This window comes from Pseudophryne corroboree, unplaced genomic scaffold (genome assembly GCF_028390025.1).
Source record: "Pseudophryne corroboree isolate aPseCor3 unplaced genomic scaffold, aPseCor3.hap2 scaffold_555, whole genome shotgun sequence".
In the NCBI taxonomy this organism is placed as follows: Eukaryota; Metazoa; Chordata; class Amphibia; order Anura; family Myobatrachidae; genus Pseudophryne; species Pseudophryne corroboree.
The window spans coordinates 370,870-392,706 of NW_026970155.1; the positions used below are offsets into that span (position 1 = coordinate 370,870).

The window sequence follows — 21,837 nt, forward strand, 5'->3', positions numbered from 1 at the left end:
GCAGCGCAATGGTAAAAAGGAGGCATGGTTTCATAGGTAGGGGCGTGGCCTGGTGGCCTGAATCTACATTTTGTTGCTCCGGGTGTCCCGGGGGTTGGGGGCTGCACCCGGGGACTAGTGTGTGTGCGGTGCTGGCTCCTGCACAGTGACAGGGCATGGCCACCCAGCATGACGCCTCCATTCTTGACCATGCTGTAATTGCAGTCGCACTGCAGTTCAGCGTGATCATAAAAAATGGTGTAGCCTCCTGCTGGTGCAAACTGTATGTGCGCGCAGGAAGCCGCCACCATTTTTGTGATCACAGCGGCTGAATGTGATGTCATACAGCCGCTGTGACCACGCCCCCTGTGTCTCCTCCGTTGCAGACCCCATTTTGAAGCCTTGCCCCCGCACCGCTCCATCCCTGACTTGGAAATGGAGTGTTGCTGACCCCCCTCTCCCCCCCCCGCCCCGATTGACAGGCAGAGGCGATCGCATTCTCTGCGGGGTGCCGCAGAAAATGCAGGCACATGCGTATGCTGTTAGCAATTTTTGCAGTTGGATCGCTTATTGTGATTGCATTCCAACCTGAATCAGGCCCTATTACCTATCACAATGCGCTGCGGGCAGTACAAAATTGGGTTAATATAGGAGTAAAACTCCCAGACCTGTGCTCCTTAACTGTACCTGGTGGCTAGTGGAGCGGCTGCCCAGTAATCAGTGTCCACGCCAGTGCGCACACGGTCCACCCCCTACGGCCACGCTCCCCTTCATCAGCGGCCTCGTGATCCGGAAGGGCGGTGTGTGTGTGACTGACCTTAGGAAGAAACTGGAGCCTCCGCTGCAGTGACCCAGCAACCAGGGCACGGGAGTATACAGCGCCGCTGGGAGTGATGAAGCTGCAGTAAAGATGTCTATTAGACCTAGCCTGCTGCAGCCCTTGTAGATTCTCATAAAACAAGTTCTTCTTTTCTTGTCAAAATTAATAGCTAAGAATAGGCTGCCTGAGGCAGGCCCCTGTTAAGTGGCCTGCTACTGAAGGCACCAACTACAAACTGAGCTCCCTGTTCATGGAAGCGGGGTTATAGAGGAGGATGCGCTGAGCATCTTGGGAACAGTCAAAAGCTTTGAGCCGGTTGGTGCCTCAGATCAAGATCCTACTCTACACCCCAATGTGAATCCTTGTGGAGTCCAGTGTACCCCACAGAAGAAATTAATGTGTCACACCCATTGGCAGCAACCTTAGAATAGCTGCTGACGGGCACAATTGAGAAAGGAAGGGGGGGGGGGGACATTTGAATCCAGCACATAGATGCAATTCAAATATGTAATTTGTACCTTCCTATTTTAAAATATAATGGATGAACCTCACCCTGTGAGAACAATCTTCATGATCAAGAGATCTCATATGCAAAATAAGTATGAGTTGGGATAGGGCTGGGGAGGGTGGCTGCTCGGGCAGCCCCTCCCCCGTCAAGTTAAGGAGATTCAACTGAGGACGCACAAGGGAACTCTCGTCTGGGGACAACAACTGCAGGGAGACCACATCTGTTCAGATGAACATGGGAGGGTGGAAGGCTGCCTAATATTGAAGCACCATCAAATATCAAACCATATGCAACAACTAGTACAAGCATTCCTGGGGGAAGGTCTGCAGAAGACGAATTTGCATACGGTGATGTCATCCAAGATGTGGGCCAAAGTTGGCTGGAACCCTCATCTGCATATGAAAAGAGAAAAGGGGCATGCAGGGCATGGCGGCCTTTTGCGGTGCTTGGATGACCCCTAGTTCGCATTAAACACCCCCACCCTCCTTTGGTGTGGGGCTCATGTTGGCCATGCCCCATCCCCTGAAGCATTCAAGCTGATTTCTTGCAGCAGCTGGGCACTGTAACAGCTCCAGAGCTGTTCTGTAAGGCAAGTAAAAGGGTGTGGGCCCTGCAGCACCACCTGTAGTTCGCATTGTGCGTTGGAAGGCACAAAGTAAGCAGACGGGAGGAGAAGTCAGGATAGTGCGCAAGGGCATCCTTTTCTCTTAGTCCGTAGAGGATGCTGGGGTCACATTAAGAACCATGGGGTATAGACGGGATCCGCAAGAGACATGGGCACTTTAAGACTTTCAAAGGGTGTGAACTGGCTCCTCCCTCTATGCCCCTCCTCCAGACTCCAGTTATAGGAACTGTGCCCAGGGAGACGGACATTTCGAGGAAAGGATTTATTGTTAAACTAAGGTGAGCATCTTACCAGCTCACACCTTAAGCATGCCGCAGAACGTGGCATTCAACAGAACACAAGCCAACGGCATGAACAATTGCAGCAAAAAGCTGACCAGAACCATAACATAACATGTGTATAACCACAAGTAATAACTGCAGACACAGTATGGACTGGGACGGGTGCCCAGCATCCTCTACGGACTAAGAGAAAAGGATTTACCGGTAGGTATTAAAATCCTATTTTCTCATACGACCTAGAGGATGCTGGGGTCACATTAAGAACCATGGGGTTATACCAAAGCTCTTGAACGGGTGGGAGAGTGCGTACGACTCTGCAGCACCGAATGACCCAACTTGAGGTTATCATCAGCCAAGGTATCAAACTTGTAAAACTTAGCAAAAGTGTTTACTAAATAGCTGCTCGGCAAAGTTGCAATGCCGAGACTCCCCGACCAGCTGCCCAGGATGAACCCACCTTTCTAGTAGAATGGGTCTTCACCTAATTCAGTAACGGCAATCCTGCCATGGAATGAGCATGCTGAATCTTACCACAGATCCAGCGCATAATGGTCTACATGGAAGCAGGACACCCAATCCTGTTGGGAGCATACAGGACAAACAGAGCCTCTGTTTTCCTAATCTGAACCGTTCTGGTGACATAAATTTTCAAAGTTCTGACCACAGCCAGAGACTTTGACTCAACGAAGGTGTCAGTGGCCAAAGGCACCATGTGGAAAGATGAACCACCTTCGGCAGAAATTGTTGACGTGTCCTCAATTCTGCTCTATCTTCATGAAAGATCAAATAAAGGCTCTTGTGATACTGCATGGTTTGTACTGTTTTCCATGTGCTCCCAGATCTTTCAAGCAAGTAGCATGGTCAAGAAAGTTCTGTTTGAAAAGAAACAACATTTACTGTCATTGTTATAGAATTTGGGAGAAAAAACAAGAAGAAATCTGCACTGTTGACGCACTGGACAGAATGAATGAATCATAAAATATAACCTTTATTAAGTATGTATTAAAATTGGATAAATATTAATATTATTATCCCAAACTGCAGTGAAACATAAAGGTTAAAATCACAGAACTAACATACATGTGCATAAGAAAAATAAAGAGATGTGAAAAAAAGGTTTAAAAAGCGTGTCCGTGTGTGATTATTTTTGAAGGCACAACCCTGGCGGGGTTGTTTATATAGATATATATGTTGCTAATAATCACTTTCTAGCGTAATGTTATTAAATAGCTGTTAGTATCTATGTCGTCAGGTACCACTGGGTCGTATCCTATATACTCCCTTCACTCAATAGGGGTTACCTCCCGGGAAGCCATCCCCATTGGGAATGAAAATTTTAAAGCCTACTGTTAGTGCTTCATCTACACGTTATAGCCCTGAATTTTCCAATGCCTAGCTCTTTGCAAAAGAGAGATATCGGCAAGGAAAAGCTGTATTGTACCTTTGCATTTTTCTCCCAAACGAAAGACACTAGAATGAAAATTTTAAAGCCTCCTGTTAGTGCTTCATCTACACGTTATAGCCCTGAATTTTCCAATGCCTATTTCTTTGCAAAAGAGAGATATCGGCAAGGAAAAGCTTTATTGTACCTTTGCATTTTTCTCCCAAACGAAGGACACTAGAATGAAAATTTTAAAGCCTCCTATTAGTGCTTCATCTACACGTTATAGCCCTGAATTTTCCAATGCCTATTTCTTTGCAAAAGAGAGATATCGGCAAGGAAAAGCTGTATTGTACCTTTGCATTTTTCTCCCAAACGAAGGACACTAGAATGAAAATTTTAAAGCCTCCTGTTAGTGCTTCATCTACACGTTATAGCCCAGAATTTTCCAATGCCTATCTCTTTGCAAAAGAGAGATATCGGCAAGGAAAAGCTGTATTGTACCTTTGCATTTTTCTCCCAAACGAAAGACACTAGAATGAAAATTTTAAAGCCTCCTGTTAGTGCTTCATCTACACGTTATAGCCCTGAATTTTCCAATGCCTATCTCTTTGCAAAAGAGAGATATCGGCAAGGAAAAGCTGTATTGTACCTTTGCATTTTTCTACCAAACGAAAGACACTAGAATGAAAATTGAAAAGCCTCCTGTTAGTGCTTCATCTACACGGTATAGCCCTGAATTTTCCAATGCCTAGCTCTTTGCAAAAGAGAGATATTGGCAAGGAAAAGCTGTATTGTACTTTTGCATTTTTCTCCCAAACGAAGGACACTAGAATGAAAATTTTAAAGCCTCCTGTTAGTGCTTCATCTACACGTTATAGCCCTGCATTTTCCAATGCCTATCTCTTTGCAAAAGAGAGATATCGGCAAGGAAAAGCAGCATTGTACCTTTGCATTTTTCTCCCAAACGAAAGACACTAGAATGAAAATTGTAAAGCCTCCTGTTAGTGCTTCATCTACACGTTATAGCCCTGCATTTTCCAATGCCTAGCTCTTTGCAAAAGAGAGATATTGGCAAGGAAAAGCTGTATTGTACCTTTGCATTTTTCTCCCAAACGAAAGACACTAGAATGAAAATTTTAAAGCCTCCTGTTAGTGCTTCATCTACACGTTATAGCCCTGAATTTTCCAATGCTTATCTCTTTGCAAAAGAGAGATATCGGCAAGGAAAAGCAGCATTGTACTTTTGCATTTTTCTCCCAAACGAAAGACACTAGAATGAAAATTTTAAAGCCTCCTGTTAGTGCTTCATCTACACGTTATAGCCCTGAATTTTCCAATGCCTAGCTCTTTGCAAAAGAGAGATATTGGCAAGGAAAAGCTGTATTGTACCTTTGCATTTTTCTCCCAAACGAAGGACACTAGATTGAAAATTTTTAAGCCTCCTATTAGTGCTTCATCTACACGTTCTAGCCCTGAATTTTCCAATGCCTAGCTCTTTGCAAAAGAGAGATATCGGCAAGGAAAAGCGGTATTGTACCTTTGCATTTTTCTCCCAAACGAAATACACTAGAATGAAAATTTTAAAGCCTCCTGTTAGTGCTTCATCTACACGTTATAGCCCTGAATTTTCCAATGCCTATCTCTTTGCAAAAGAGAGATATCGGCAAGGAAAAGCTGTATTGTACCTTTGCATTTTTCTCCCAAACGAAGGACACTAGAATGAAAATTTTAAAGCCTCCTGTTAGTGCTTCATCTACACGTTATAGCCCTGCATTTTCCAATGCCTATCTCTTTACAAAAGAGAGATATCGGCAAGGAAAAGCAGCATTGTACCTTTGCATTTTTCTCCCAAACGAAAGACACTAGAATGAAAATTGTAAAGCCTCCTGTTAGTGCTTCATCTACACGTTAAAGAGCTAGGCATTGGAAAATTCAGGGCTATAACGTGCAGATGAAGCACTAACAGGAGGCTTTAAAATTTTCATTCTAGTGTCTTTCGTTTGGGAGAAAAATGCAAAGGTACAATACCGTTTTTCCTTGCCGATATCTCTCTTTTGCAAAGAGATAGATATTGGAAAATTCAGGGCTATAACGTGTAGATGAAGCACTAACAGGAGGCTTTACAATTTTCATTCTAGTGTCTTTCGTTTGGGAGAAAAATGCAAAGGTACAATACAGCTTTTCCTTGCCGATATCTCTCTTTTGCAAAGAGATAGGCATTGGAAAATGCAGGGCTATAACGTGTAGATGAAGCACTAACAGGAGGCTTTAAAATTTTCATTCTAGTGTCTTTCGTTTGGGAGAAAAATGCAAAGGTACAATACAGCATTTCCTTGCCGATATCTCTCTTTTGCAAAGAGATAGGCATTGGAAAATTCAGGACTATTACGTGTAGATGAAGCACTAAAAGGAGGCTTTAAAATTTTCATTCTAGTGTCTTTCGTTTGGGAGAAAAATGCAAAGGTACAATACAGCATTTCCTTGCCGATATCTCTCTTTTGCAAAGAGATAGGCATTGGAAAATTCAGGACTATTACGTGTAGATGAAGCACTAAAAGGAGGCTTTAAAATTTTCATTCTAGTGTCTTTCGTTTGGGAGAAAAATGCAAAAGTACAATGCAGCTTTTCCTTGCCGATATCTCTCTTTTGCAAAGAGATAGGCATTGGAAAATTCAGGGCTATAACGTGTAGATGAAGCACTAATAGGAGGCTTTAAAATTTTCAATCTAGTGTCCTTCGTTTGGGAGAAAAATGCAAAGGTACAATACAGCTTTTCCTTGCCAATATCTCTCTTTTGCAAAGAGCTAGGCATTGGAAAATGCAGGGCTATAACGTGTAGATGAAGCACTAACAGGAGGCTTTACAATTTTCATTCTAGTGTCTTTCGTTTGGGAGAAAAATGCAAAGGTACAATGCAGCTTTTCCTTGCCGATATCTCTCTTTTGCAAAGAGATAGGCATTGGAAAATGCAGGGCTATAACGTGTAGATGAAGCACTAACAGGAGGCTTTAAAATTTTCATTCTAGTGTCTTTCGTTTGGGAGAAAAATGCAAAGGTACAATACAGCATTTCCTTGCCGATATCTCTCTTTTGCACAGAGATAGGCATTGGAAAATTCAGGGCTATAACGTGTAGATGAAGCACTAACAGGAGGCTTTAAAATTTTCATTCTAGTGTCTTTCGTTTGGGAGAAAAATGCAAAGGTACAATACAGCTTTTCCTTGCCGATATCTCTCTTTTGCAAAGAGATAGGCATTGGAAAATTCAGGGCTATAACGTGTACATGAAGCACTAACAGGAGGCTTTAAAATTTTCATTCTAGTGTCCTTCGTTTGGGAGAAAAATGCAAAGGTACAATACAGCTTTTCCTTGCCGATATCTCTCTTTTGCAAAGAGATAGGCATTGGAAAATTCAGGGCTATAACGTGTAGATGAAGCACTAATAGGAGGCTTTAAAATTTTCAATCTAGTGTCCTTCGTTTGGGAGAAAAATGCAAAGGTACAATGCAGCTTTTCCTTGCCAATATCTCTCTTTTGCAAAGAGCTAGGCATTGGAAAATGCAGGGCTATAACGTGTAGATGAAGCACTAACAGGAGGCTTTACAATTTTCATTCTAGTGTCTTTCGTTTGGGAGAAAAATGCAAAGGTACAATACAGTTTTTCCTTGCCGATATCTCTCTTTTGCAAAGAGATAGGCTTTGGAAAATTCAGGGCTATAACGTGTAGATGAAGCACTAATAGGAGGCTTTAAAATTTTCAATCTAGTGTCCTTCGTTTGGGAGAAAAATGCAAAGGTACAATACAGCTTTTCCTTGCCAATATCTCTCTTTTGCAAAGAGCTAGGCATTGGAAAATTCAGGCCTATAACGTGTAGATGAAGCACTAACAGGAGGCTTTAAAATTTTCATTCTAGTGTCTTTCGTTTGGGAGAAAAATGCAAAGGTACAATACAGTTTTTCCTTGCCGATATCTCTCTTTTGCAAAGAGATAGGCATTGGAAAATTCAGGGCTATAACGTGTAGATGAAGCACTAACAGGAGGCTTTACAATTTTCATTCTAGTGTCTTTCGTTTGGGAGAAAAATGCAAAGGTACAATACAGCTTTTCCTTGCCGATATCTCTCTTTTGCAAAGAGATAGGCATTGGAAAATGCAGGGCTATAACGTGTAGATGAAGCACTAACAGGAGGCTTTAAAATTTTCATTCTAGTGTCTTTCGTTTGGGAGAAAAATGCAAAGGTACAATACAGCATTTCCTTGCCGATATCTCTCTTTTGCACAGAGATAGGCATTGGAAAATTCAGGGCTATAACGTGTAGATGAAGCACTAACATGAGGCTTTAAAATTTTCATTCTAGTGTCTTTCGTTTGGGAGAAAAATGCAAAGGTACAATACAGCTTTTCCTTACCGATATCTCTCTTTTGCAAAGAGATAGGCATTGGAAAATTCAGGGCTATAACGTGTAGATGAAGCACTAATAGGAGGCTTTAAAATTTTCAATCTAGTGTCCTTCGTTTGGGAGAAAAATGCAAAGGTACAATACAGCTTTTCCTTGCCAATATCTCTCTTTTGCAAAGAGCTAGGCATTGGAAAATGCAGGGCTATAACGTGTAGATGAAGCACTAACAGGAGGCTTTACAATTTTCATTCTAGTGTCTTTCGTTTGGGAGAAAAATGCAAAGGTACAATGCAGCTTTTCCTTGCCGATATCTCTCTTTTGCAAAGAGATAGGCATTGGAAAATGCAGGGCTATAACGTGTAGATGAAGCACTAACAGGAGGCTTTAAAATTTTCATTCTAGTGTCTTTCGTTTGGGAGAAAAATGCAAAGGTACAATACAGCATTTCCTTGCCGATATCTCTCTTTTGCACAGAGATAGGCATTGGAAAATTCAGGGCTATAACGTGTAGATGAAGCACTAACAGGAGGCTTTAAAATTTTCATTCTAGTGTCTTTCGTTTGGGAGAAAAATGCAAAGGTACAATACAGCTTTTCCTTGCCGATATCTCTCTTTTGCAAAGAGATAGGCATTGGAAAATTCAGGGCTATAACGTGTAGATGAAGCACTAACAGGAGGCTTTAAAATTTTCATTCTAGTGTCCTTCGTTTGGGAGAAAAATGCAAAGGTACAATACAGCTTTTCCTTGCCGATATCTCTCTTTTGCAAAGAGATAGGCATTGGAAAATTCAGGGCTATAACGTGTAGATGAAGCACTAATAGGAGGCTTTAAAATTTTCAATCTAGTGTCCTTCGTTTGGGAGAAAAATGCAAAGGTACAATACAGCTTTTCCTTGCCAATATCTCTCTTTTGCAAAGAGCTAGGCATTGGAAAATTCAGGGCTATAACGTGTAGATGAAGCACTAACAGGAGGCTTTAAAATTTTCATTCTAGTGTCTTTCGTTTGGGAGAAAAATGCAAAGGTACAATACAGTTTTTCCTTGCCGATATCTCTCTTTTGCAAAGAGATAGGCATTGGAAAATTCAGGGCTATAACGTGTAGATGAAGCACTAACAGGAGGCTTTACAATTTTCATTCTAGTGTCTTTCGTTTGGGAGAAAAATGCAAAGGTACAATACAGCTTTTCCTTGCCGATATCTCTCTTATGCAAAGAGATAGGCATTGGAAAATGCAGGGCTATAACGTGTAGATGAAGCACTAACAGGAGGCTTTAAAATTTTCATTCTAGTGTCTTTCGTTTGGGAGAAAAATGCAAAGGTACAATACAGCATTTCCTTGCCGATATCTCTCTTTTGCAAAGAGATAGGCATTGGAAAATTCAGGACTATTACGTGTAGATGAAGCACTAAAAGGAGGCTTTAAAATTTTCATTCTAGTGTCTTTCGTTTGGGAGAAAAATGCAAAAGTACAATGCAGCTTTTCCTTGCCAATATCTCTCTTTTGCAAAGAGCTAGGCATTGGAAAATTCAGGGCTATAACGTGTAGATGAAGCACTAATAGGAGGCTTTAAAATTTTCAATCTAGTGTCCTTCGTTTGGGAGAAAAATGCAAAGGTACAATACAGCTTTTCCTTGCCAATATCTCTCTTTTGCAAAGAGCTAGGCATTGGAAAATGCAGGGCTATAACGTGTAGATGAAGCACTAACAGGAGGCTTTACAATTTTCATTCTAGTGTCTTTCGTTTGGGAGAAAAATGCAAAGGTACAATGCAGCTTTTCCTTGCCGATATCTCTCTTTTGCAAAGAGATAGGCATTGGAAAATGCAGGGCTATAACGTGTAGATGAAGCACTAACAGGAGGCTTTAACATTTTCATTCTAGTGTCTTTCGTTTGGGAGAAAAATGCAAAGGTACAATACAGCTTTTCCTTGCCGATATCTCTCTTTTGCAAAGAGATAGGCATTGGAAAATTCAGGGCTATAACGTGTAGATGAAGCACTAACAGGAGGCTTTAAAATTTTCATTCTAGTGTCCTTCGTTTGGGAGAAAAATGCAAAGGTACAATACAGCTTTTCCTTGCCGATATCTCTCTTTTGCAAAGAGATAGGCATTGGAAAATTCAGGGCTATAACGTGTAGATGAAGCACTAATAGGAGGCTTTAAAATTTTCAATCTAGTGTCCTTCGTTTGGGAGAAAAATGCAAAGGTACAATACAGCTTTTCCTTGCCAATATCTCTCTTTTGCAAAGAGCTAGGCATTGGAAAATTCAGGGCTATAACGTGTAGATGAAGCACTAACAGGAGGCTTTAAAATTTTCATTCTAGTGTCTTTCGTTTGGGAGAAAAATGCAAAGGTACAATACAGTTTTTCCTTGCCGATATCTCTCTTTTGCAAAGAGATAGGCATTGGAAAATTCAGGGCTATAACGTGTAGATGAAGCACTAACAGGAGGCTTTACAATTTTCATTCTAGTGTCTTTCGTTTGGGAGAAAAATGCAAAGGTACAATACAGCTTTTCCTTGCCGATATCTCTCTTTTGTAAAGAGATAGGCATTGGAAAATGCAGGGATATAACGTGTAGATGAAGCACTAACAGGAGGCTTTAAAATTTTCATTCTAGTGTCTTTCGTTTGGGAGAAAAATGCAAAGGTACAATACAGCATTTCCTTGCCGATATCTCTCTTTTGCAAAGAGATAGGCATTGGAAAATTCAGGACTATTACGTGTAGATGAAGCACTAAAAGGAGGCTTTAAAATTTTCATTCTAGTGTCTTTCGTTTGGGAGAAAAATGCAAAAGTACATTGCAGCTTTTCCTTGCCGATATCTCTCTTTTGCAAAGAGATAGGCATTGGAAAATGAAGGGCTATAACGTGTAGATGAAGCACTAATAGGAGGCTTTACAATTTTCAATCTAGTGTCCTTCGTTTGGGAGAAAAATGCAAAGGTACAATACAGCTTTTCCTTGCCAATATCTCTCTTTTGCAAAGAGCTAGGCATTGGAAAATGCAGGGCTATAACGTGTAGATGAAGCACTAACAGGAGGCTTTAAAATTTTCATTCTAGTGTCTTTCGTTTGGGAGAAAAATGCAAAGGTACAATACAGCATTTCCTTGACGATATCTCTCTTTTGCAAAGAGATAGGCATTGGAAAATTCAGGACTATTACGTGTAGATGAAGCACTAAAAGGAGGCTTTAAAATTTTCATTCTAGTGTCTTTCGTTTGGGAGAAAAATGCAAAAGTACATTGCAGCTTTTCCTTGCCGATATCTCTCTTTTGCAAAGAGATAGGCATTGGAAAATGCAGGGCTATAACGTGTAGATGAAGCACTAATAGGAGGCTTTAAAATTTTCAATCTAGTGTCCTTCGTTTGGGAGAAAAATGCAAAGGTACAATACAGCTTTTCCTTGCCAATATCTCTCTTTTGCAAAGAGCTAGGCATTGGAAAATGCAGGGCTATAACGTGTAGATGAAGCACTAACAGGAGGCTTTACAATTTTCATTCTAGTGTCTTTCGTTTGGGAGAAAAATGCAAAGGTACAATACAGTTTTTCCTTGCCGATATCTCTCTTTTGCAAAGAGATAGGCATTGGAAAATTCAGGGCTATAACGTGTAGATGAAGCACTAACAGGAGGCTTTACAATTTTCATTCTAGTGTCTTTCGTTTGGGAGAAAAATGCAAAGGTACAATACAGCTTTTCCTTGCCGATATCTCTCTTTTGCAAAGAGATAGGCATTGGAAAATGCAGGGCTATAACGTGTAGATGAAGCACTAACAGGAGGCTTTAAAATTTTCATTCTAGTGTCTTTCGTTTGGGAGAAAAATGCAAAGGTACAATACAGCATTTCCTTGCCGATATCTCTCTTTTGCAAAGAGATAGGCATTGGAAAATTCAGGACTATTACGTGTAGATGAAGCACTAAAAGGAGGCTTTAAAATTTTCATTCTAGTGTCTTTCGTTTGGGAGAAAAATGCAAAAGTACAATGCAGCTTTTCCTTGCCGATATCTCTCTTTTGCAAAGAGCTAGGCATTGGAAAATTCAGGGCTATAACGTGTAGATGAAGCACTAACAGGAGGCTTTAAAATTTTCATTCTAGTGTCTTTCGTTTGGGAGAAAAATGCAAAGGTACAATACAGTTTTTCCTTGCCGATATCTCTCTTTTGCAAAGAGATAGGCATTGGAAAATTCAGGGCTATAACGTGTAGATGAAGCACTAACAGGAGGCTTTACAATTTTCATTCTAGTGTCTTTCGTTTGGGAGAAAAATGCAAAGGTACAATACAGCTTTTCCTTGCCGATATCTCTCTTTTGCAAAGAGATAGGCATTGGAAAATGCAGGGCTATAACGTGTAGATGAAGCACTAAAAGGAGGCTTTAAAATTTTCATTCTAGTGTCTTTCGTTTGGGAGAAAAATGCAAAAGTACAATGCAGCTTTTCCTTGCCGATATCTCTCTTTTGCAAAGAGATAGGCATTGGAAAATTCAGGGCTATAACGTGTAGATGAAGCACTAATAGGAGGCTTTAAAATTTTCAATCTAGTGTCCTTCGTTTGGGAGAAAAATGCAAAGGTACAATACAGCTTTTCCTTGCCAATATCTCTCTTTTGCAAAGAGCTAGGCATTGGAAAATGCAGGGCTATAACGTGTAGATGAAGCACTAACAGGAGGCTTTAAAATTTTCATTCTAGTGTCTTTCGTTTGGGAGAAAAATGCAAAGGTACAATACAGTTTTTCCTTGCCGATATCTCTCTTTTGCAAAGAGATAGGCATTGGAAAATTCAGGGCTATAACGTGTAGATGAAGCACTAACAGGAGGCTTTACAATTTTCATTCTAGTGTCTTTCGTTTGTGAGAAAAATGCAAAAGTACAATACAGCTTTTCATTGCCGATATCTCTCTTTTGCAAAGAGATAGGCATTGGAAAATGCAGGGCTATAACGTGTAGATGAAGCACTAACAGGAGGCTTTAAAATTTTCATTCTAGTGTCTTTCGTTTGGGAGAAAAATGCAAAGGTACAATACAGCATTTCCTTGCCGATATCTCTCTTTTGCAAAGAGATAGGCATTGGAAAATTCAGGACTATTACGTGTAGATGAAGCTCTAAAAGGAGGCTTTAAAATTTTCATTCTAGTGTCTTTCGTTTGGGAGAAAAATGCAAAGGTACAATGCAGCTTTTCCTTGCCGATATCTCTCTTTTGCAAAGAGATAGGCATTGGAAAATTCAGGGCTATAACGTGTAGATGAAGCACTAATAGGAGGCTTTAAAATTTTCATTCTAGTGTCTTTCGTTTGGGAGAAAAATGCAAAGGTACAATACAGTTTTTCCTTGCCGATATCTCTCTTTTGCAAAGAGATAGGCATTGGAAAATTCAGGGCTATAACGTGTAGATGAAGCACTAACAGGAGGCTTTACAATTTTCATTCTAGTGTCTTTCGTTTGGAGAAAAATGCAAAGGTACAATACAGTTTTTCCTTGCCGATATCTCTCTTTTGCAAAGAGATAGGCATTGGAAAATTCAGGGCTATAACGTGTAGATGAAGCACTAATAGGAGGCTTTAAAATTTTCAATCTAGTGTCCTTCGTTTGGGAGAAAAATGCAAAGGTACAATACAGCTTTTCCTTGCCAATATCTCTCTTTTGCAAAGAGCTAGGCATTGGAAAATTCAGGGCTATAACGTGTAGATGAAGCACTAACAGGAGGCTTTAAAATTTTCATTCTAGTGTCTTTCGTTTGGGAGAAAAATGCAAAGGTACAATACAGTTTTTCCTTGCCGATATCTTTTTTTTGCAAAGAGATAGGCATTGGAAAATTCAGGGCTATAACGTGTAGATGAAGCACTAACAGGAGGCTTTACAATTTTCATTCTAGTGTCTTTCGTTTGGGAGAAAAATGCAAAGGTACAATACAGCTTTTCCTTGCCGATATCTCTCTTTTGCAAAGAGATAGGCATTGGAAAATTCAGGGCTATAACGTGTAGATGAAGCACTAACAGGAGGCTTTAAAATTTTCATTCTAGTGTCCTTCGTTTGGGAGAAAAATGCAAAGGTACAATACAGCTTTTCCTTGCCGATATCTCTCTTTTGCAAAGAGCTAGGCATTGGAAAATTCAGGGCTATAACGTGTAGATGAAGCACTAACAGGAGGCTTTAAAATTTTCATTCTAGTGTCTTTCGTTTGGGAGAAAAATGCAAAGGTACAATACAGTTTTTCCTTGCCGATATCTCTCTTTTGCAAAGAGATAGGCATTGGAAAATTCAGGGCTATAACGTGTAGATGAAGCACTAACAGGAGGCTTTACAATTTTCATTCTAGTGTCTTTCGTTTGGGAGAAAAATGCAAAGGTACAATACAGCTTTTCCTTGCCGATATCTCTCTTTTGCAAAGAGATAGGCATTGGAAAATGCAGGGCTATAACGTGTAGATGAAGCACTAAAAGGAGGCTTTAAAATTTTCATTCTAGTGTCTTTCGTTTGGGAGAAAAATGCAAAAGTACAATGCAGCTTTTCCTTGCCGATATCTCTCTTTTGCAAAGAGATAGGCATTGGAAAATTCAGGGCTATAACGTGTAGATGAAGCACTAATAGGAGGCTTTAAAATTTTCAATCTAGTGTCCTTCGTTTGGGAGAAAAATGCAAAGGTACAATACAGCTTTTCCTTGCCAATATCTCTCTTTTGCAAAGAGCTAGGCATTGGAAAATTCAGGGCTATAACGTGTAGATGAAGCACTAACAGGAGGCTTTAAAATTTTCATTCTAGTGTCTTTCGTTTGGGAGAAAAATGCAAAGGTACAATACAGTTTTTCCTTGCCGATATCTCTCTTTTGCAAAGAGATAGGCATTGGAAAATTCAGGGCTATAACGTGTAGATGAAGCACTAACAGGAGGCTTTACAATTTTCATTCTAGTGTCTTTCGTTTGGGAGAAAAATGCAAAGGTACAATACAGCTTTTCCTTGCCGATATCTCTCTTTTGCAAAGAGATAGGCATAGGAAAATGCAGGGCTATAACGTGTAGATGAAGCACTAACAGGAGGCTTTAAAATTTTCATTCTAGTGTCTTTCGTTTGGGAGAAAAATGCAAAGGTACAATACAGCATTTCCTTGCCGATATCTCTCTTTTGCAAAGAGATAGGCATTGGAAAATTCAGGACTATTACGTGTAGATGAAGCACTAAAAGGAGGCTTTAAAATTTTCATTCTAGTGTCTTTCGTTTGGGAGAAAAATGCAAAAGTACAATGCAGCTTTTCCTTGCCGATATCTCTCTTTTGCAAAGAGATAGGCATTGGAAAATTCAGGGCTATAACGTGTAGATGAAGCACTAATAGGAGGCTTTAAAATTTTCAACCTAGTGTCCTTCGTTTGGGAGAAAAATGCAAAGGTACAATACAACTTTTCCTTGCCAATATCTCTCTTTTGCAAAGAGCTAGGCATTGGAAAATGCAGGGCTATAACGTGTAGATGAAGCACTAACAGGAGGCTTTACAATTTTCATTCTAGTGTCTTTCGTTTGGGAGAAAAATGCAAAGGTACAATGCAGCTTTTCCTTGCCGATATCTCTCTTTTGCAAAGAGATAGGCATTGGAAAATACAGGGCTATAACGTGTAGATGAAGCACTAACAGGAGGCCTTAAAATTTTCATTCTAGTGTCTTTCGTTTGGGAGAAAAATGCAAAGGTACAATACAGCATTTCCTTGCCGATATCTCTCTTTTGCACAGAGATAGGCATTGGAAAATTCAGGGCTATAACGTGTAGATGAAGCACTAACAGGAGGCTTTAAAATTTTCATTCTAGTGTCTTTCGTTTGGGAGAAAAATGCAAAGGTACAATACAGCTATTCCTTGCCGATATCTCTCTTTTGCAAAGAGATAGGCATTGGAAAATTCAGGGCTATAACGTGTAGATGAAGCACTAACAGGAGGCTTTAAAATTCATCTGCTGCAGGCCTTCCCCCAGGAATGCTTGCACTAGTTGTTGCATTTGGTTTGTTGTTTGGGGGTGCTTCAGTATTAGGCAGCCTTCTGCCCTCCCATGTTCATCTGAAAATATGTGTTCTCCCTGCAGTTGTTGTCCCCAGATGAGAGTTCCCTTGTGCTGCCTCAGTTGAATCTCCTTTACTTGACAGAGATGTGCCTGAGCAGCGGCCCTCCCCAGCCCTATCCCAAATCATACTTATTTTGCATAGGAGATACCATGGTCATGAAGATTGTTCTCCCAGGGTGAGGTTCATTCATTGTATTCTGGGTATGCTGACCCCTGTGATTTCCCCAAATGTGGGAAACTCGACTGCATTATTTGTGGTAGTGGGGGACTGTGTTTGTGCTTTCCTCTGGTCAGCTCTGGTAAAAGTCAGATTTATTTGTCTCAGATCTTCCTCTAGCCTTGTTCTTCTTTCGAGAGTTCCCTTGTGCTGCCTCAGTTGGATCTCTTTCACTTGACAGGGGGGTGCCCGAGCAGCGACCCTCCCCAGCTCTAGCCCAACTCCTACTTACCTGCCAGGTGAGATACTATGATCATAAAGGTGCTTCTCCCAGGGCAAGGCTCACCCATTGCACTCTGATTTCCCCAAATGTGGGAAGCTTGACTGCATAATTTGTGTTTCCCCTGGTCGGCTCTCGTATAATTCAGATCTCTTTGTCTCAGGTCTCTCTCCAGCCTAGTTTGCTGTCTGTTTCCACTTCTTTTTTCATGAGCCCCTCCCTTTTATACCCTTGTGCACTATCCTGACTTCTCCTCCTGTCTGCTTACTTTGTGCCTTCCAATGCACAATGCAAACTACAGGTAGTGCTGCAGGGCCCACACCCTTTTACTTGCCGTACAGAGCAGCTCTGGAGCTGTTACAGTGCCCAGCTGCTGCAAGAAATCAGCTTGAATGCTTCAGGGGCTGGGGCATAGCCAACATGAGCCCCACACCGAAGGAGGGTGGAGGTGTTTAATGCGAACTAGGGGTCATCCAAGCGCCGCAAAAGGCCGCCATGCCCTGCACGCCCCTTTTCTCTTTTCATATGCAGACGAGGGTTAAAGCCAACTTTGACCCACTGCTTGGATGACATCACCGTATGCAAATCCATCTGCTGCAGGCCTTCCCCCAGGAATGCTTGCACTAGTTGTTGCATTTGGTTTGTTGTTTGGGGGTGCTTCAGTATTAGGCAGCCTTCTGCCCTCCCATGTTCATCTGAAAATATGTGTTCTCCCTGCAGTTGTTGTCCCCAGATGAGAGTTCCCTTGTGCTGCCTCAGTTGAATCTCCTTTACTTGACAGAGATGTGCCTGAGCAGCGGCCCTCCTCAGCCCTATCCTAAATCATACTTATTTTGCATAGGAGATACCATGGTCATGAAGATTGTTCTCCCAGGGTGAGGTTCATTCATTGCATTCTGGGTATGCTGACCCCTGTGATTTTCCCAAATTTGGGGAAACTCGACTGCATTATTTGTGGTAGTGGGGGACTGTGTTTGTGCTTTCCTCTGGTCAGCTCTGGTAAAAGTCAGATTTCTTTGTCTCAGATCTTCCTCTAGCCTTGTTCTTCTTTCGAGAGTTTCCTTGTGCTGCCTCAGTTGGATCTCCTTCACTTGACAGGGGGGTGCCCGAGCAGCGACCCTCCCAAGCTCTAGCCCAACTCCTACTTACCTGCCAGGTGAGATACTATAATCAGGAAGGTGCTTCTCCCAGGGCAAGGCTCACCCATTGCACTCTGGGTGTGCTGCTCCTGCGATTTCCCCAAATGTGGGAAACTTGACTGCATAATTTGTGTTTCCCCTGGTCGGCTCTCGTATAATTCAGATCTCTTTGTCTCAGGTCTCTCTCCAGCCTAGTTTGCTGTCTGTTTCAACTTCTCTTTTCTTGAGCCGCTCCCTTCTATGCCCTTGCGCACTATCCTGACTTCTCCCGTCTGCTTACTTTGTGCCTTCCAATGCACAATGCAAACTACAGGTAGTGCTGCAGGGCCCACACCCTTTTACTTGCCGTTCAGAGCAGCTCTGGAGCTGTTACAGTGCCCAGCTGCTGCAATAAATCAGCTTGAATGCTTCAGGGGATGGGGCATGGCAAACATGAGCCCCACACCAAAGGAGGGTGGGGGTGTTTAATGCGAACTAGGGGTCATCCAAGCACCGCAAAAGGCCGCCATGCCCTGCACGCCCCTTTTCTCTTTTCATATGCAGATGAGGGTTGAAGCCAACTTTGACCCACTGCTTGGATGACATCACCGTATGCAAATCCGTCTTCTGCAGAACTTCCCCCAGGAATGCTTGCACTAGTTGTTGCATTTGGTTTGTTGTTTGGGGGTGCTTCAGTATTAGGCAGCCTTCTGCCCTCCCATGTTCATCTGAAAATATGTGTTCTCCCTGCAGTTGTTGTCCCCAGATGAGAGTTCCCTTGTGCTGCCTCAGTTGAATCTCCTTTACTTGACAGAGATGTGCATGAGCAGCGGCCCTCCCCAGCCCTATCCCAAATCATACTTATTTTGCATAGGAGATACCATGGTCATGAAGATTACTCTCCCAGGGTGAGGTTCATTCATTGCATTCTGGGTATGCTGACCCCTGTGATTTCCCCAAATGTGGGAAACGCGACTGCTTTATTTGTTGGTAGTGGGGGACTGTGTTTGTGTTTTCCTCTGGTCAGCTCTGGTAAAAGTCAAATTTCTTTGTTTCAGATCTTCCTCTAGCCTTGTTCTTCTTTCGAGAGTTTCCTTGTGCTGCCTCAGTTGGATCTCCTTCACTTGACAGGGGGGTGCCCGAGCAGCGACCCTCCCCAGCTCTAGCCCAACTCCTACTTACCTGCCAGGTGAGATACTATGATCATGAAGGTGCTTCTCCCAGGGCAAGGCTCACCCATTGCACTCTGGGTGTGCTGCCCCTGCGATTTCCCCAAATGTGGGAAACTTGACTGCATAATTTGTGTTTCCCCTGGTCAGGTCTCGTATAATTCAGATCTCTTTGTCTCAGGTCTCTCTCCAGCCTAGTTTGCTGTCTGTTTCAACTTCTCTTTTCTTGAGCCGCTCCCTTTTATACCCTTGTGCACTATCCTGACTTCTCCTCCTGTCTGCTTACTTTGTGCCTTCCAATGCGCAATGCAAACTACAGGTAGTGCTGCAGGGCCCACACCCTTTTACTTGCCTTACTGAACAGCTCTGGAGCTGTTACAGTGCCAAGCTGCTGCAAGAAATCAGCTTGAATGCTTCAGGGGATGGGGCATGGCCAACATGAGCCCCACACCGAAGGAGGGTGGAGGTGTTTAATGCGAACTAAGGGTCATCCAAGCGCCGCAAAAGGCCGCCATGCCCTGCATACCCCTTTTCTCTTTTCATATGCAGATGAGGGTTCCAGCCAACTTTGGCCCACTGCTTGGATGACATCACCGTATGCAATTCCGTCTTCTGCAGAACTTCCCCCAGGAATGCTTGTACTAGTTGTTGCATTTGGTTTGTTGTTTGGGGGTGCTTCAGTATTAGGCAGCCTTCTGCCCTCCCATGTTCATCTGAAAATATGTGTTCTCCCTGCAGTTGTTGTCCCCAGATGAGAGTTTCCTTGTGCTGCCTCAGTTGAATCTCCTTTACTTGACAGAGATGTGCATGAGCAGCGGCCCTCCCCAGCCCTATCCCAAATCATACTTATTTTGCATAGGAGATACCATGGTCATGAAGATTGTTCTCCCAGGGTGAGGTTCATTCATTGCATTTTGGGTATGCTGACCCCTGTGATTTCCCCAAATGTGGGAAACTCGACTGCATTATTTGTGGTAGTGGGGGACTGTGTTTGTGCTTTCCTCTGGTCAGCTCTGGAAAAAGTCAGATTTCTTTGTCTCAGATCTTCCTCTAGCCTTGTTCTTCTTTCGAGAGTTCCCTTGTGCTGCCTCAGTTGGATCTCTTTCACTTGACAGGGGGGTGCCCGAACAGCGACTTTCCCCAGCTCTAGCCCAACTCCTACTTACCTGCCAGGTGAGATACTATGATCATGAAGGTACTTCTCCCAGGACAAGGCTCACCCATTGCACTCTGAGTGTGCTGCCCCTGCGATTTCCCCAAATGTGGGAAACTTGACTGCATAATTTGTGTTTCCCCTGGTCGGCTCTCGTATAATTCAGATCTCTTTGTCTCAGGTCTCTCTCCAGCCTAGTTTGCTGTCTGTTTCCACTTCTCTTTTCTTCAGCCGCTCCCTTCTATACCCTTGTGCACTATCCTGACTTCTCCTCCCGTCTGCTTACTTTGTGCCTTCCAATGCACAATGCACACTACATGTAGTGCTGCAGGGCCCACACCCTTTTACTTGCCTTACAGAGCAGCTCTGGAGCTGTTACAGTGCCCAGCTGCTGCAAGAAATCAGCTTGAATGCTTCAGGGGATGGGGCATGGCCAACATGAGCCCCACACCAAAGGAGGGTGGAGGTGTTTAATGCGAACTAGGGGTCATCCAAGCACCGCAAAAGGCCGCCATGCCCTGCACGCCCCTTTTCTCTTTTCATATGCAGATGAGGGTTGAAGCCAACTTTGACCCACTGCTTGGATGACATCACCGTATGCAAATCCGTCTTCTGCAGAACTTCCCCCAGGAATGCTTGCACTAGTTGTTGCATTTGGTTTGTTGTTTGGGGGTGCTTCAGTATTAGGCAGCCTTTTGCCCTCCCATGTTCATCTGAAAATATGTGTTCTCCCTGCAGTTGTTGTCCCAAGATGAGAGTTCCCTTGTGCTGCCTCAGTTGAATCTCCTTTACTTGACAGAGATGTGCATGAGCAGCGGCCCTCCCCAGCCCTATTCCAAATCATACTTATTTTGCATAGGAGATACCATGGTCATGAAGATTTTTCTCCCAGGGTGAGGTTCATTCATTGCATTTTGGGTATGCTGACCCCTGTGATTTCCCCAAATGTGGGAAACTTGACTGCATTATTTGTGGTAGTGGGAGACTGTGTTTGTGCTTTCCTCTGGTCAGCTCTGGTAAAAGTCAGATTTCTTTGTCTCAGATTTTCCTTTAGCCTTGTTCTTCTTTCGAGAGTTCCCTTGTGCTGCCTCAGTTGGATCTCCTTCACTTTACAGGGGGGTACCCGAGCAGCGACCCTCCCCAGCTCTAGCCCAACTCCTACTTACCTGCCAGGTGAGATACTATGATCATGAAGGTGCTTCTCCCAGGGCAAGGCTCACCCATTGTACTCTGGGTGTGCTGCTCCTGCGATTTCCCCAAATGTGGGAAACTTGACTGCATAATTTGTGTTTCCCCTGGTCGGCTCTCGTATAATTCAGATCTCTTTGTCTCAGGTCTCTCTCCAGCCTAGTTTGCTGTCTGTTTCCACTTCTCTTTTCTTCAGCCGCTCCCTTCTATACCCTTGTGCACTATCCTGACTTCTCCTCCCGTCTGCTTACTTTGTGCCTTCCAATGCACAATGCAAACTACAGGTAGTGCTGCAGGGCCCACACCCTTTTACTTGCCTTACAGAGCAGCTCTGGAGCTGTTACAGTGCCCAGCTGCTGCAAGAAATCAGCTTGAATGCTTCAGGGGCTGGGGCATAGCCAACATGAGCCCCACACCGAAGGAGGGTGGAGGTGTTTAATGCAAACTAGGGGTCAGACAAGCGCCGCAAAAGGCCACCATGCCCTGCACGCCCCTTTTCTGTTTTCATATGCAGACGAGGGTTGAAGCCAACTTTGACCCACTGCTTGGATGACATCACCATATGCAAATCCATCTGCGGCAGGCCTTCCCCCAGGAATGCTTGCACTAGTTGTTGCATTTGGTTTGTTGTTTGGAGGTGCTTCAGTATTAGGCAGCCTTCTGCCCTCCCATGTTCATCTGAAAATATGTGTTCTCCCTGCAGTTGTTGTCCCAAGATGAGAGTT

The 21,837-nt window shown here is 42.9% G+C and overlaps 9 non-coding genes across 9 annotated transcripts; all 9 read left to right on the forward strand.

The window, feature by feature from the left end:
• Positions 1–16,172: 16,172 nt before the first annotated feature.
• Positions 16,173–16,336, forward strand: LOC135032922 (U1 spliceosomal RNA). The gene has a single exon (XR_010228386.1). It is a non-coding gene; the product is annotated as a U1 spliceosomal RNA (small nuclear RNA).
• A 972-nt stretch (positions 16,337–17,308) lies between these two features.
• Positions 17,309–17,473, forward strand: LOC135032906 (U1 spliceosomal RNA). Its single transcript, XR_010228372.1, has one exon. It is a non-coding gene; the product is annotated as a U1 spliceosomal RNA (small nuclear RNA).
• A 152-nt stretch (positions 17,474–17,625) lies between these two features.
• On the forward strand, positions 17,626–17,788 carry LOC135032874 (U1 spliceosomal RNA). The gene has a single exon (XR_010228347.1). It is a non-coding gene; the product is annotated as a U1 spliceosomal RNA (small nuclear RNA).
• A 671-nt stretch (positions 17,789–18,459) lies between these two features.
• Positions 18,460–18,624, forward strand: LOC135032855 (U1 spliceosomal RNA). Its single transcript, XR_010228331.1, has one exon. It is a non-coding gene; the product is annotated as a U1 spliceosomal RNA (small nuclear RNA).
• A 152-nt stretch (positions 18,625–18,776) lies between these two features.
• On the forward strand, positions 18,777–18,939 carry LOC135032852 (U1 spliceosomal RNA). Its single transcript, XR_010228329.1, has one exon. It is a non-coding gene; the product is annotated as a U1 spliceosomal RNA (small nuclear RNA).
• A 674-nt stretch (positions 18,940–19,613) lies between these two features.
• LOC135032943 (U1 spliceosomal RNA) lies at positions 19,614–19,777 on the forward strand. The gene has a single exon (XR_010228405.1). It is a non-coding gene; the product is annotated as a U1 spliceosomal RNA (small nuclear RNA).
• A 152-nt stretch (positions 19,778–19,929) lies between these two features.
• Positions 19,930–20,092, forward strand: LOC135032885 (U1 spliceosomal RNA). Its single transcript, XR_010228357.1, has one exon. It is a non-coding gene; the product is annotated as a U1 spliceosomal RNA (small nuclear RNA).
• Positions 20,093–20,766: 674 nt separating this feature from the next.
• Positions 20,767–20,930, forward strand: LOC135032958 (U1 spliceosomal RNA). Its single transcript, XR_010228419.1, has one exon. It is a non-coding gene; the product is annotated as a U1 spliceosomal RNA (small nuclear RNA).
• Positions 20,931–21,082: 152 nt separating this feature from the next.
• LOC135032866 (U1 spliceosomal RNA) lies at positions 21,083–21,245 on the forward strand. Its single transcript, XR_010228340.1, has one exon. It is a non-coding gene; the product is annotated as a U1 spliceosomal RNA (small nuclear RNA).
• The last annotated feature ends 592 nt before the right edge of the window (positions 21,246–21,837 follow it).